We start from the raw sequence: 13,439 nt of genomic DNA, 5'->3' as shown, positions 1-13,439 counted from the left end.
TGTATATCAAATTATAACCAGTGAAATCAATCGTTTAATGTATAAATCAATTTTTCTTAATGTGTGGAGTCAATTTTTGAATGTGTTAAATCAATTTTTGAATGTGTTAAATCATTTTTTGAATGTGTGAAATCATTTTTTGAATGTGTGAAATCAATTTTTGAAGGTGTGGAATAACTTTTTGAATGTGTGAAATCAATTTTTTGAATGTGTGACATCAATTTTTGAATGTGTGGAATCAATTTTTCAATTTGTGAAATCAATTTTTAAATGTGTGGAATCAATTTTTACATGTGTGAAATCAATTTTTGAATGTGTGAAATCATTTTATGAATGTGTGGAATCAATTTTTAAATATGTGAAATCAATTTTTGAATGTGTGGAATCAATTTTTGAATTTGTGAAATCAATTTTTGAATGTGTGGAATCAATTTTTAAATGTGTGGAATCAATTTTTAAACGTGTGGAATAAATTTTTAAATGTTTGGAATCAATTTTTTGAATGTGTTGATTCAATTTTTGAATGTGTGGAATCAATTTAAATGTGTTGACTCAATTTTTGAATGTGTGGAATCAATTTTTGAATGAGTGGAATCAATTTTTGAATGTGTTGAATCAATTTTTGAATGTGTGGAATCAATTTTTAAATGTGTGGAATCAATTTTTGAATGGGTGAAATCAATTTTTTAAATGTGTGGAATCAATTTTGGAATGTGTGGAATCAATTTTTAAATGTGTGGAATCGATTTTTTGAATGTGTGGATTCAATTTTTGAATGTGTGGAATCAATTTTTGAATGTGTGGAATCAATTTTTGACTGTGTGGAATCAATTTTCAATGTGTGGAATCAATTTTATAAATGTGTGGAATCAATTGTTGAATGTGTGGAATTTATTTTTTAATGTGTGGAATCATTTTTTGTGTATGTGGAATCAATTTTTGAATGTGTGGAATAAATTTAAATGTGTTGACTCAATTTTTGAATGTGTGGAATCAATTTTTTAATCCGTGGAATCAATTGTTGAATGTGTTGAATCAATTTTTGAATGTGTGGAATCAATTTTTAAATGTGTGGAATCAATTTTTGAATGGGTGGAATCAAGTTTTAAATGTGTGGAATCAATTTTTGAATGTGTTGAATCAATTTTTAAATGTGTGGAATCAATTTTATACATGTGTGGAATCAATTGTTGAATGTGTGGAATAAATTTAAATGTGTTGAATCAATTTTTGAATGTGTGGAATCAATTTTTTAATGTGTGGAATCAATTTTTGAATGTGTGGAATCAATTTTTGAATGTGTGGAATAAATTTTTTAAATGTGTGGAATCAATTTTTGAATGTGTGGAATCAATTTTTAAATGTGTGGAATCAATTTTTGAATGTGTGGAATCAATTTTTTAAATGTGTGGAATCAATTTATTGAATGTGGGAAATCATTTTTTGAATGTGTTGAATCAATTTTTGGAATGTGTAAAATCAATTTTTAAATGTGTGAAATCAATTTTTGAATGTGGGAAATCAATTTTTAAATGTGTGAAATCAATTTTTGAATGTGTGGAATCAATTTATTGAGTGTGTGAAATCATTTTTTGAATGTGTTGAATCAATTTTTGAATGAATGGAATCAATTTTCAAATGCGTGGAATCAATTTTTGAATGTGTGGAATCAATGCTTGAATGTGTGGAATCAATTTTTGAATGTGTGGAATCAATTCGTGAATGTGTGGAATCAATATTTGAATGTGTGGAATCAATTTTTGAATTTGTGAAATCAATTTTTAAATGTGTGGAATCAATTTTTGAATGTGTGGAATCAATTCTTGAATGTGTGGAATCAATTTTTGACTGTGTTGAATCAATTTTTTTAATGTGTGGAATCAATTTTTAAATGTGTGAAATCAATATTTTGAATACGTGAAATCATTTTTTGAATGTGTGAAATCAATTTTTGAATGTGTGAAATCAATTTTTGAATGTGTGGAATCAATTTTTAAATGTGTGGAATCAATTTTTAAACGTGTGGAATAAATTTTTAAATGTTTGGAATCAATTTTTTGAATGTGTTGATTCAATTTTTGAATGTGTGGAAGCAATTTAAATGTGTTGACTCAATTTTTGAATGTGTGGAATCAATTTTTGAATGTGTGGAATCAATTTTTTAATGTGTGGAATCAATTTTTTAATGTGTGGAATCAATTTTTTAATGTGTGGAATCAATTTTTGAATGTGTTGAATCAATTTTTGAATGTGTGGAATCAATTTTTGAATGTGTGGAATCAATTTAAATGTGTTGACTCAATTTTTGAATGTGTGGAATCAATTTTTGAATGTGTGGAATCAATTTTTTAATGTGTGGAATCAATTTTTTAATGTGTGGAATCAATTTTTGAATGTGTGGAATCAATTTTTGAATGTGTGGAATCAATTTTTTAATGTGTGGAATCAATTTTTGAATGTGTGGAATCAATTTTTGAATGTGTTGAATCAATTTTTGAATGTGTGGAATCAATTTTTAAATGTGTGGAATCAATTTTTGAATGGGTGAATTCAATTTTTAAATGTGTTGACTCAATTTTTAAATGTGTGGAATCGATTTTTGCATGTGTGAAATCATTTTTTGAATGTGTGGAATCAATTTTTAAATGTGTGGAATCAATTTTTGAATGTGTGAAATCATTTTTTGAATGTGTGGAATCAATTTTTAAATGTGTGGAATCAATTTTTGAATGTGTGGAATCAATTTTTAAATGTGTGAAATTATTTTTTGAATGTGTGGATTCCATTTTTAAATGTGTGGAATCAATTTTTGAATGTGTGGAATTAATTTTTGAATGTGTGGAATCAATTTTTAAATGTGTTGAATCAATTTTTAAATGTGTGGAATCAATTTTTACATGTGTGGAATTAGTTTTTTATTAGTGGAATCAATTTTTAAATGTGTGGAATCGATTTTTGAATGTGTGGAATCAATTTTTTAATGTGTGAAATTAATTTTTTAATATGTATATCAAGTTATAACCTGTGAAATAAATTGTTTAATGTATAAATCGATTTCTTAATATGTGAAATCAATTTTTTTAATGTGTAAAATCAATTCTAATGCACGAAATCAATTTTTAAATGTGTGGAATCAATTTTTAAATGTGTGGAATCAATTTTTAAATGTGTGGAATCAATTTTTAAATGTATGGAATCAATTTTTTGAATGTGTGGAATAAATTTTTGAATATGTGGAATCAATTTTTAAATGTGTGGAATCAATTTTTAAATGTGTGGAATACATTTTTAAATATGTGGAATCAATTTTTAAATGTGTGGAATCAATTTTTGAATGTGTGGAATCGATTTTTGAATGTGTGAAATCATTTTTTGAATGTGTGGAATCAATTTTTGAATGTGTGGAATCGATTTTTTAATGTGTGGAATCAATTTTTAAATGTGTGGAATCAATTTTTAAATGTGTGAAATCATTTTTTGAATGTGTGGAATCAATTTTTAAATGTATGGAATCAATTTTTTGAATGTGTGGAATCAATTTTTGAATGTGTGGAATCAATTTTTAAATGTGTGGAATCAATTTTTAAATGTGTGGAATCAATTTTTAAATGTGTGGAATCAATTTTTAAATAGGTGGAATCGATTTTTGAATGTGTGGAATCAATTTTTTAATGTGTGGAATCAATTTTTAAATGTGTGGAATCAATTTTTAAATGGGTGGAATCGATTTTTAAATGTGTGGAATCAATTTTTTAATGTGTGGAATCAATTTTTAAATGTGTGGAATCAATTTTTTGAATGTGTGGAATAAATTTTTGAATATGTGGTATCAATTTTTAAATGTGTGGAATCAATTTTTAAATGTGTGGAATACATTTTTAAATGTGTGGAATCAATTTTTAAATGTGTGGAATCAATTTTTAAATGTATGAAATCAATTTTTTGAATGTGTGGAATAAATTTTTGAATATGTGGAATCAATTTTTAAATGTGTGGAATCAATTTTAAAATGTGTGGAATACATTTTTAAATGTGTGGAATCAATTTTTAAATGTGTGGAATCAATTTTTGAATGTGTGGAATCGATTTTTTAATGTGTGGAATCAATTTTTGAATGTGTGGAATCAATTTTTAAATGTGTGAAATCATTTTTTGAATGTGTGGAATCAATTTTTAAATGTATGGAATCAATTTTTTGAATGTGTGGAATCAATTTTTGAATGTGTGGAATCAATTTTTAACTGTGTGGAATCAATTTTTAAATGTGTGGAATCAATTTTTAAATGTGTGGAATCAATTTTTAAATGGGTGGAATCGATTTTTGAATGTGTGGAACCAATTTTTAAATGTGTGGAATCAATTTTTAAATGTGTGGAATCAATTTTTAAATAGGTGGAATCGATTTTTAAATGTGTGGAATCAATTTTTAATGTGTGGAATCAATTTTTAAATGTGTGGAATCAATTTTTAAATGTGTGGAATCGATTTTTGAATGTGTGGAATCAATTTTTAAATGTGTGAAATCAATTTTTGAATGTGTGGAATCAATGTTTTGAATGTGTGGAATCAATGTTTTTAATGTGTGGGATCAATGTTTTGAATGTGTGGAATCAATTTTTGAATGTGTGGAATCAATTTTTAAATGTGTGAAATCAATTTTTGAATGTGTGAAATCATTTTTTGAATGTGTGGAATCAATTTTTTAATGTGTGGAATCAATTCGTGTATGTGTGGAATCAATTTTTAAATGTGTTGAATCAATTTTTGAATGTGTGGAATCAATTCTTGAATGTGTGGAATCAATTCTTGAATGTGTGGAATCAAGTTTTGAATGTGTGGAATCAATTCTTGAATGTGTGGAATTAATTTTTAAATTTGTGGAATCAATTTTTGAATGTGTGGAATCAATTTTTTAATGTGTGGAATCAATTTTTAAATGTGTGGAATCTATTTTTGAATTTGTAATATCAATTTTTGAATGTGTGGAATCAATTTTTAAATGTGTGGAATCAATTTTTGAATGTGTGGAATCGATTTATTGAATGTGGGGAATCAATTTTTAAATGAATGAAATTAAATTTTTAATATGTATATCAAATTATAACCAGTGAAATCAATCGTTTAATGTATAAATCAATTTTTCTTAATGTGTGGAGTCAATTTTTGAATGTGTTAAATCAATTTTTGAATGTGTTAAATCATTTTTTGAATGTGTGAAATCAGTTTTTGAATGTGTGAAATCAATTTTTGAAGGTGTGGAATAACTTTTTGAATGTGTGAAATCAATTTTTTGAATGTGTGACATCAATTTTTGAATGTGTGGAATCAATTTTTCAATTTGTGAAATCAATTTTTAAATGTGTGGAATCAATTTTTACATGTGTGAAATCAATTTTTGAATGTGTGAAATCATTTTATGAATGTGTGGAATCAATTTTTAAATATGTGAAATCAATTTTTGAATGTGTGGAATCAATTTTTGAATTTGTGAAATCAATTTTTGAATGTGTGGAATCAATTTTTAAATGTGTGGAATCAATTTTTAAACGTGTGGAATAAATTTTTAAATGTTTGGAATCAATTTTTTGATTGTGTTGATTCAATTTTTGAATGTGTGGAATCAATTTAAATGTGTTGACTCAATTTTTGAATGTGTGGAATCAATTTTTGAATGTGTGGAATAAATTTTTGAATGTGTTGAATCAATTTTTGAATGTGTGGAATCAATTTTTGAATGTGTGGAATCAATTTAAATGTGTTGACTCAATTTTTGAATGTGTGGAATCAATTTTTGAATGTGTGGAATCAATTTTTTAATTTGTGGAATCAATTTTTGAATGTGTGGAATCAATTTTTGAATGTGTCGAATCAATTTTTGAATGTGTGGAATCAATTTTTTAATGTGTGGAATCAATTTTTGAATGTGTGGAATCAATTTTTGAATGTGTTGAATCAATTTTTGAATGTGTGGAATCAATTTTTAAATGTGTGGAATCAATTTTTGAATGGGTGAAATCAATTTTTAAATGTGTTGACTCAATTTTTAAATGTGTGGAATCAATTTTTTAATGTGTGGAATCAATTTTTGAATGTGTGGAATCAATTTTTTGAATGTGTTGATTCAATTTTTGAATGTGTGGAATCAATTTAAATGTGTTGACTCAATTTTTGAATGTGTGGAATCAATTTTTTAATGTGTGAAATCAATTTTTAAATGTGTGGAATCAATTTTTAAATGTGTGGAATCAATTTTTAAATGTGTGGAATCAATTTTTAAATGTGTGGAATCGATTTTTGAATGTGTGGAATCAATTTTTAAATGTGTGGAATCAATTTTTAAATGTGTGGAATCAATTTTTAAATGTGTGGAATCAATTTTTAAATGTGTGGAATCGAGTTTTTCATGTGTGAAATCATTTTTTGAATGTGTGGAATCAATTTTTGAATGTGTGGAATCGATTTTTGAATGTGTGAAATCATTTTTCGAATGTGTGGAATCCATTTTTAAATGTGTGGAATCAATTTTTGAATGTGTGGAATCGATTTTTTAATGTGTGGAATCAATTTTTGAATGTGTGGAATCAATTTTTAAATGTGTGAAATCATTTTTTGAATGTGTGGAATCAATTTTTAAATGTATGGAATAAATTTTTTGAATGTGTGGAATCAATTTTTGAATGTGTGGAATCAATTTTTAAATGTGTGGAATCAATTTTTAAATGTGTTGACTCAATTTTTGAATGTGTGGAATCAATTTTTTAATGTGTGAAATCAATTTTTAAATGTGTGGAATCAATTTTTAAATGTGTGGAATCAATTTTTAAATGTGTGGAATCAATTTTTAAATGTGTGGAATCGATTTTTGAATGTGTGGAATCAATTTTTAAATGTGTGGAATCAATTTTTAAATGTGTGGAATCAATTTTTAAATGTGTGGAATCAATTTTTAAATGTGTGGAATCGAGTTTTTCATGTGTGAAATCATTTTTTGAATGTGTGGAATCAATTTTTGAATGTGTGGAATCGATTTTTGAATGTGTGAAATCATTTTTCGAATGTGTGAAATCAATTTTTAAATGTGTGGAATCAATTTTTGAATGTGTGGAATCGATTTTTAATGTGTGGAATCAATTTTTGAATGTGTGGAATCAATTTTTAAATGTGTGAAATCATTTTTTGAATGTGTGGAATCAATTTTTAAATGTATGGAATCAATTTTTTGAATGTGTGGAATCAATTTTTGAATGTGTGGAATCAATTTTTAAATGTGTGGAATCAATTTTTAAATGTGTGGAATCAATTTTTAAATGTGTGGAATCAATTTTTAAATGGGTGGAATCGATTTTTGAATGTGTGGAATCAATTTTTTAATGTGTGGAATCAATTTTTAAATGTGTGGAATCAATTTTTAAATGGGTGGAATCGATTTTTAAATGTGTGGAATCAATTTTTTAATGTGTGGAATCAATTTTTAAATGTGTGGAATCAATTTTTGAATGTGTGGAATACATTTTTAAATGTGTGGAATCAATTTTTAAATGTGTGGAATCAATTTTTAAATGTATGGAATCAATTTTTTGAATGTGTGGAATAAATTTTTGAATATGTGGAATCAATTTTTAAATGTGTGGAATACATTTTTAAATGTGTGGAATCAATTTTTAAATGTGTGGAATCAATTTTTGAATGTGTGGAATCGATTTTTAAATGTGTGAAATCATTTTTTGAATGTGTGGAATCAATTTTTAAATGTATGGAATCAATTTTTTGAATGTGTGGAATCAATTTTTGAATGTGTGGAATCAATTTTTAAATGTGTGGAATCAATTTTTAAATGTGTGGAATCAATTTTTAAATGTGTGGAATCAATTTTTAAATAGGTTGAATCGATTTTTGAATGTGTGGAATCAATTTTTTAATGTGTGGAATCAATTTTTAAATGTGTGGAATCAATTTTTAAATGGGTGGAATCGATTTTTAAATGTGTGGAATCAATTTTTTAATGTGTGGAATCAATTTTTAAATGTGTGGAATCAATTTTTTGAATGTGTGGAATAAATTTTTGAATATGTGGTATCAATTTTTAAATGTGTGGAATCAATTTTTAAATGTGTGGAATACATTTTTAAATGTGTGGAATCAATTTTTAAATGTGTGGAATCAATTTTTAAATGTATGAAATCAATTTTTTGAATGTGTGGAATAAATTTTTGAATATGTGGAATCAATTTTTAAATGTGTGGAATCAATTTTAAAATGTGTGGAATACATTTTTAAATGTGTGGAATCAATTTTTAAATGTGTGGAATCAATTTTTGAATGTGTGGAATCGATTTTTGAATGTGTGAAATCATTTTTTGAATGTGTGAAATGAATTTTTAAATGTGTGGAATCAATTTTTGAATGTGTGGAATCGATTTTTTAATGTGTGGAATCAATTTTTGAATGTGTGGAATCAATTTTTAAATGTGTGAAATCATTTTTTGAATGTGTGGAATCAATTTTTAAATGTATGGAATCGATTTTTGAATGTGTGGAATCAATTTTTAAATGTGTGGAATCAATTTTTAAATGTGTGGAATCAATTTTTAAATGGGTGGAATCGATTTTTAAATGTGTGGAATCAATTTTTTAATGTGTGGAATCAATTTTTAAATGTGTGGAATCAATTTTTAAATGTGTGGAATCGATTTTTGAATGTGTGGAATCAATTTTTAAATGTGTGAAATCAATTTTTGAATGTGTGGAATCAATGTTTTGAATGTGTGGAATCAATGTTTTTAATGTGTGGGATCAATGTTTTGAATGTGTGGAATCAATTTTTGAATGTGTGGAATCAATTTTTAAATGTGTGAAATCAATTTTTGAATGTGTGAAATCATTTTTTGAATGTGTGGAATCAATTTTTTAATGTGTGGAATCAATTCGTGTATGTGTGGAATCAATTTTTAAATGTGTTGAATCAATTTTTGAATGTGTGGAATCAATTCTTGAATGTGTGGAATCAAGTTTTGAATGTGTGGAATCAATTCTTGAATGTGTGGAATCAATTTTTAAATTTGTGGAATCAATTTTTGAATGTGTGGAATCAATTTTTTAATGTGTGGAATCAATTTTTAAATGTGTGGAATCAATTTTTAAATGTGTGGAATCTATTTTTGAATTTGTAATATCAATTTTTGAATGTGTGGAATCAATTTTTAAATGTGTGGAATCAATTTTTGAATGTGTGGAATCGATTTATTGAATGTGGGGAATCAATTTTTAAATGAATGAAATTAAATTTTTAATATGTATATCAAATTATAACCAGTGAAATCAATCGTTTAATGTATAAATCAATTTTTCTTAATGTGTGGAGTCAATTTTTGAATGTGTTAAATCAATTTTTGAATGTGTTAAATCATTTTTTGAATGTGTGGAATCAATTTTTAAATGTGTGAAATCAAGTTTTGAATGTGTGGAATCAATGTTTTGAATGTGTGGAATCAATGTTTTTAATGTGTGGGATCAATGTTTTGAATGTGTGGAATCAATTTTTGGATGTGTGGAATCAATTTTTAAATGTGTGAAATCAATTTTTGAATGTGTGAAATCATTTTTTGAATGTGTGGAATCAATTTTTTAATGTGTGGAATCAATTCGTGTATGTGTGGAATCAATTTTTAAATGTGTTGAATTAATTTTTGAATGTGTGGAATCAATTCTTGAATGTGTGGAATCAAGTTTTGAATGTGTGGAATCAATTCTTGAATGTGTGGAATCAATTTTTAAATTTGTGGAATCAATTTTTGAATGTGTGGAATCAATTTTTTAATGTGTGGAATCAATTTTTAAATGTGTGGAATCAATTTTTAAATGTGTGGAATCTATTTTTGAATTTGTAATATCAATTTTTGAATGTGTGGAATCAATTTTTAAATGTGTGGAATCAATTTTTGAATGTGTGGAATCGATTTATTGAATGTGGGGAATCAATTTTTAAATGAATGAAATTAAATTTTTAATATGTATATCAAATTATAACCAGTGAAATCAATCGTTTAATGTATAAATCAATTTTTCTTAATGTGTGGAGTCAATTTTTGAATGTGTTAAATCAATTTTTGAATGTGTTAAATCATTTTTTGAATGTGTGAAATCATTTTTTGAATGTGTGAAATCAATTTTTGAAGGTGTGGAATAACTTTTTGAATGTGTGAAATCAATTTTTTGAATGTGTGACATCAATTTTTGAATGTGTGGAATCAATTTTTCAATTTGTGAAATCAATTTTTAAATGTGTGGAATCAATTTTTACATGTGTGAAATCAATTTTTGAATGTGTGAAATCATTTTATGAATGTGTGGAATCAATTTTTAAATATGTGAAATCAATTTTTGAATGTGTGGAATCAATTTTTGAATTTGTGAAATCAATTTTTGAATGTGTGGAATCAATTTTTAAATGTGTGGAATCAATTTTTAAACGTGTGGAATAAATTTTTAAATGTTTGGAATCAATTTTTTGATTGTGTTGATTCAATTTTTGAATGTGTGGAATCAATTTAAATGTGTTGACTCAATTTTTGAATGTGTGGAATCAATTTTTGAATGTGTGGAATAAATTTTTGAATGTGTTGAATCAATTTTTGAATGTGTGGAATCAATTTTTGAATGTGTGGAATCAATTTAAATGTGTTGACTCAATTTTTGAATGTGTGGAATCAATTTTTGAATGTGTGGAATCAATTTTTTAATTTGTGGAATCAATTTTTGAATGTGTGGAATCAATTTTTGAATGTGTCGAATAAATTTTTGAATGTGTGGAATCAATTTTTTAATGTGTGGAATCAATTTTTGAATGTGTGGAATCAATTTTTGAATGTGTTGAATCAATTTTTGAATGTGTGGAATCAATTTTTAAATGTGTGGAATCAATTTTTGAATTGGTGAAATCAATTTTTAAATGTGTTGACTCAATTTTTAAATGTGTGGAATCAATTTTTTAATGTGTGGAATCAATTTTTGAATGTGTGGAATCAATTTTTTAATGTGTGGAATCAATTTTTGAATGTGTGGAATCAATTTTTTAATGTGTGGAATAAATTTTTGAATGTGTGGAATCAATTTTTTAATGTGTGGAATCAATTTTTTAATGTGTGGAATCAATTTTTTAATGTGTGGAATCAATTTTTAAATGTGTGGAATCAATTTTTAAACGTGTGGAATAAATTTTTAAATGTTTGGAATCAATTTTTTGAATGTGTTGATTCAATTTTTGAATGTGTGGAATCAATTTAAATGTGTTGACTCAATTTTTGAATGTGTGGAATCAATTTTTTAATGTGTGGAATCAATTTTTAAATGTATGGAATCAATTTTTTGAATGTGTGGAATCAATTTTTGAATGTGTGGAATCAATTTTTAAATGTGTGGAATCAATTTTTAAATGTGTTGACTCAATTTTTGAATGTGTGGAGTCAATTTTTTAATGTGTGAAATCAATTTTTAAATGTGTGGAATCAATTTTTAAATGTGTGGAATCAATTTTTAAATGTGTGGAATCAATTTTTAAATGTGTGGAATCGATTTTTGAATGTGTGGAATCAATTTTTAAATGTGTGGAATCAATTTTTAAATGTGTGGAATCAATTTTTAAATGTGTGGAATCAATTTTTAAATGTGTGGAATCGAGTTTTTCATGTGTGAAATCATTTTTTGAATGTGTGGAATCAATTTTTGAATGTGTGGAATCGATTTTTGAATGTGTGAAATCATTTTTCGAATGTGTGAAATCAATTTTTAAATGTGTGGAATCAATTTTTGAATGTGTGGAATCGATTTTTTAATGTGTGGAATCAATTTTTGAATGTGTGGAATAAATTTTTAAATGTGTGAAATCATTTTTTGAATGTGTGGAATCAATTTTTAAATGTATGGAATCAATTTTTTGAATGTGTGGAATCAATTTTTGAATGTGTGGAATCAATTTTTAAATGTGTGGAATCAATTTTTAAATGTGTGGAATCAATTTTTAAATGTGTGGAATCAATTTTTAAATGTGTGGAATCAATTTTTAAATGGGTGGAATCGATTTTTGAATGTGTGGAATCAATTTTTTAATGTGTGGAATCAATTTTTAAATGTGTGGAATCAATTTTTAAATGGGTGGAATCGATTTTTAAATGTGTGGAATCAATTTTTTAATGTGTGGAATCAATTTTTAAATGTGTGGAATCAATTTTTAAATGTGTGGAATACATTTTTAAATGTGTGGAATCAATTTTTAAATGTGTGGAATCAATTTTTAAATGTATGGAATCAATTTTTTGAATGTGTGGAATAAATTTTTGAATATGTGGAATCAATTTTTAAATGTGTGGAATCGATTTTTGAATGTGTGGAATCAATTTTTAAATGTGTGGAATCAATTTTTAAATGTGTGGAATCAATTTTAAAATGTGTGGAATCAATTTTTAAATGTGTGGAATCGAGTTTTTCATGTGTGAAATCATTTTTTGAATGTGTGGAATCAATTTTTGAATGTGTGGAATCGATTTTTGAATGTGTGAAATCATTTTTCGAATGTGTGAAATCAATTTTTAAATGTGTGGAATCAATTTTTGAATGTGTGGAATCGATTTTTTAATGTGTGGAATCAATTTTTGAATGTGTGGAATCAATTTTTAAATGTGTGAAATCATTTTTTGAATGTGTGGAATCAATTTTTAAATGTATGGAATCAATTTTTTGAATGTGTGGAATCAATTTTTGAATGTGTGGAATCAATTTTTAAATGTGTGGAATCAATTTTTAAATGTGTTGACTCAATTTTTGAATGTGTGGAATCAATTTTTTAATGTGTGAAATCAATTTTTAAATGTGTGAAATCAATTTTTAAATGTGTGGAATCAATTTTTAAATGTGTGGAATCAATTTTTAAATGTGTGGAATCGATTTTTGAATGTGTGGAATCAATTTTTAAATGTGTGGAATCAATTTTTAAATGTGTGGAATCAATTTTTAAATGTGTGGAATCAATTTTTAAATGTGTGGAATCGAGTTTTTCATGTGTGAAATCATTTTTTGAATGTGTGGAATCAATTTTTGAATGTGTGGAATCGATTTTTGAATGTGTGAAATCATTTTTCGAATGTGTGAAATCAATTTTTAAATGTGTGGAATCAATTTTTGAATGTGTGGAATCGATTTTTTAATGTGTGGAATCAATTTTTGAATGTGTGGAATCAATTTTTAAATGTGTGAAATCATTTTTTGAATGTGTGGAATCAATTTTTAAATGTATGGAATCAATTTTTTGAATGTGTGGAATCAATTTTTGAATGTGTGGAATCAATTTTTAAATGTGTGGAATCAATTTTTAAATGTGTGGAATCAATTTTTAAATGTGTGGAATCAATTTTTAAATGTGTGGAATCAATTTTTAAATGGGTGGA

Source organism: Euprymna scolopes, chromosome 46, assembly GCF_053919585.1.
Source record: "Euprymna scolopes isolate OS-2025 chromosome 46, ASM5391958v1, whole genome shotgun sequence".
Taxonomy (NCBI): domain Eukaryota; kingdom Metazoa; phylum Mollusca; class Cephalopoda; order Sepiida; family Sepiolidae; genus Euprymna; species Euprymna scolopes.
The sequence above is the reverse complement of the archived record's forward strand: the minus strand, read 5'-3'. Positions refer to the sequence as shown.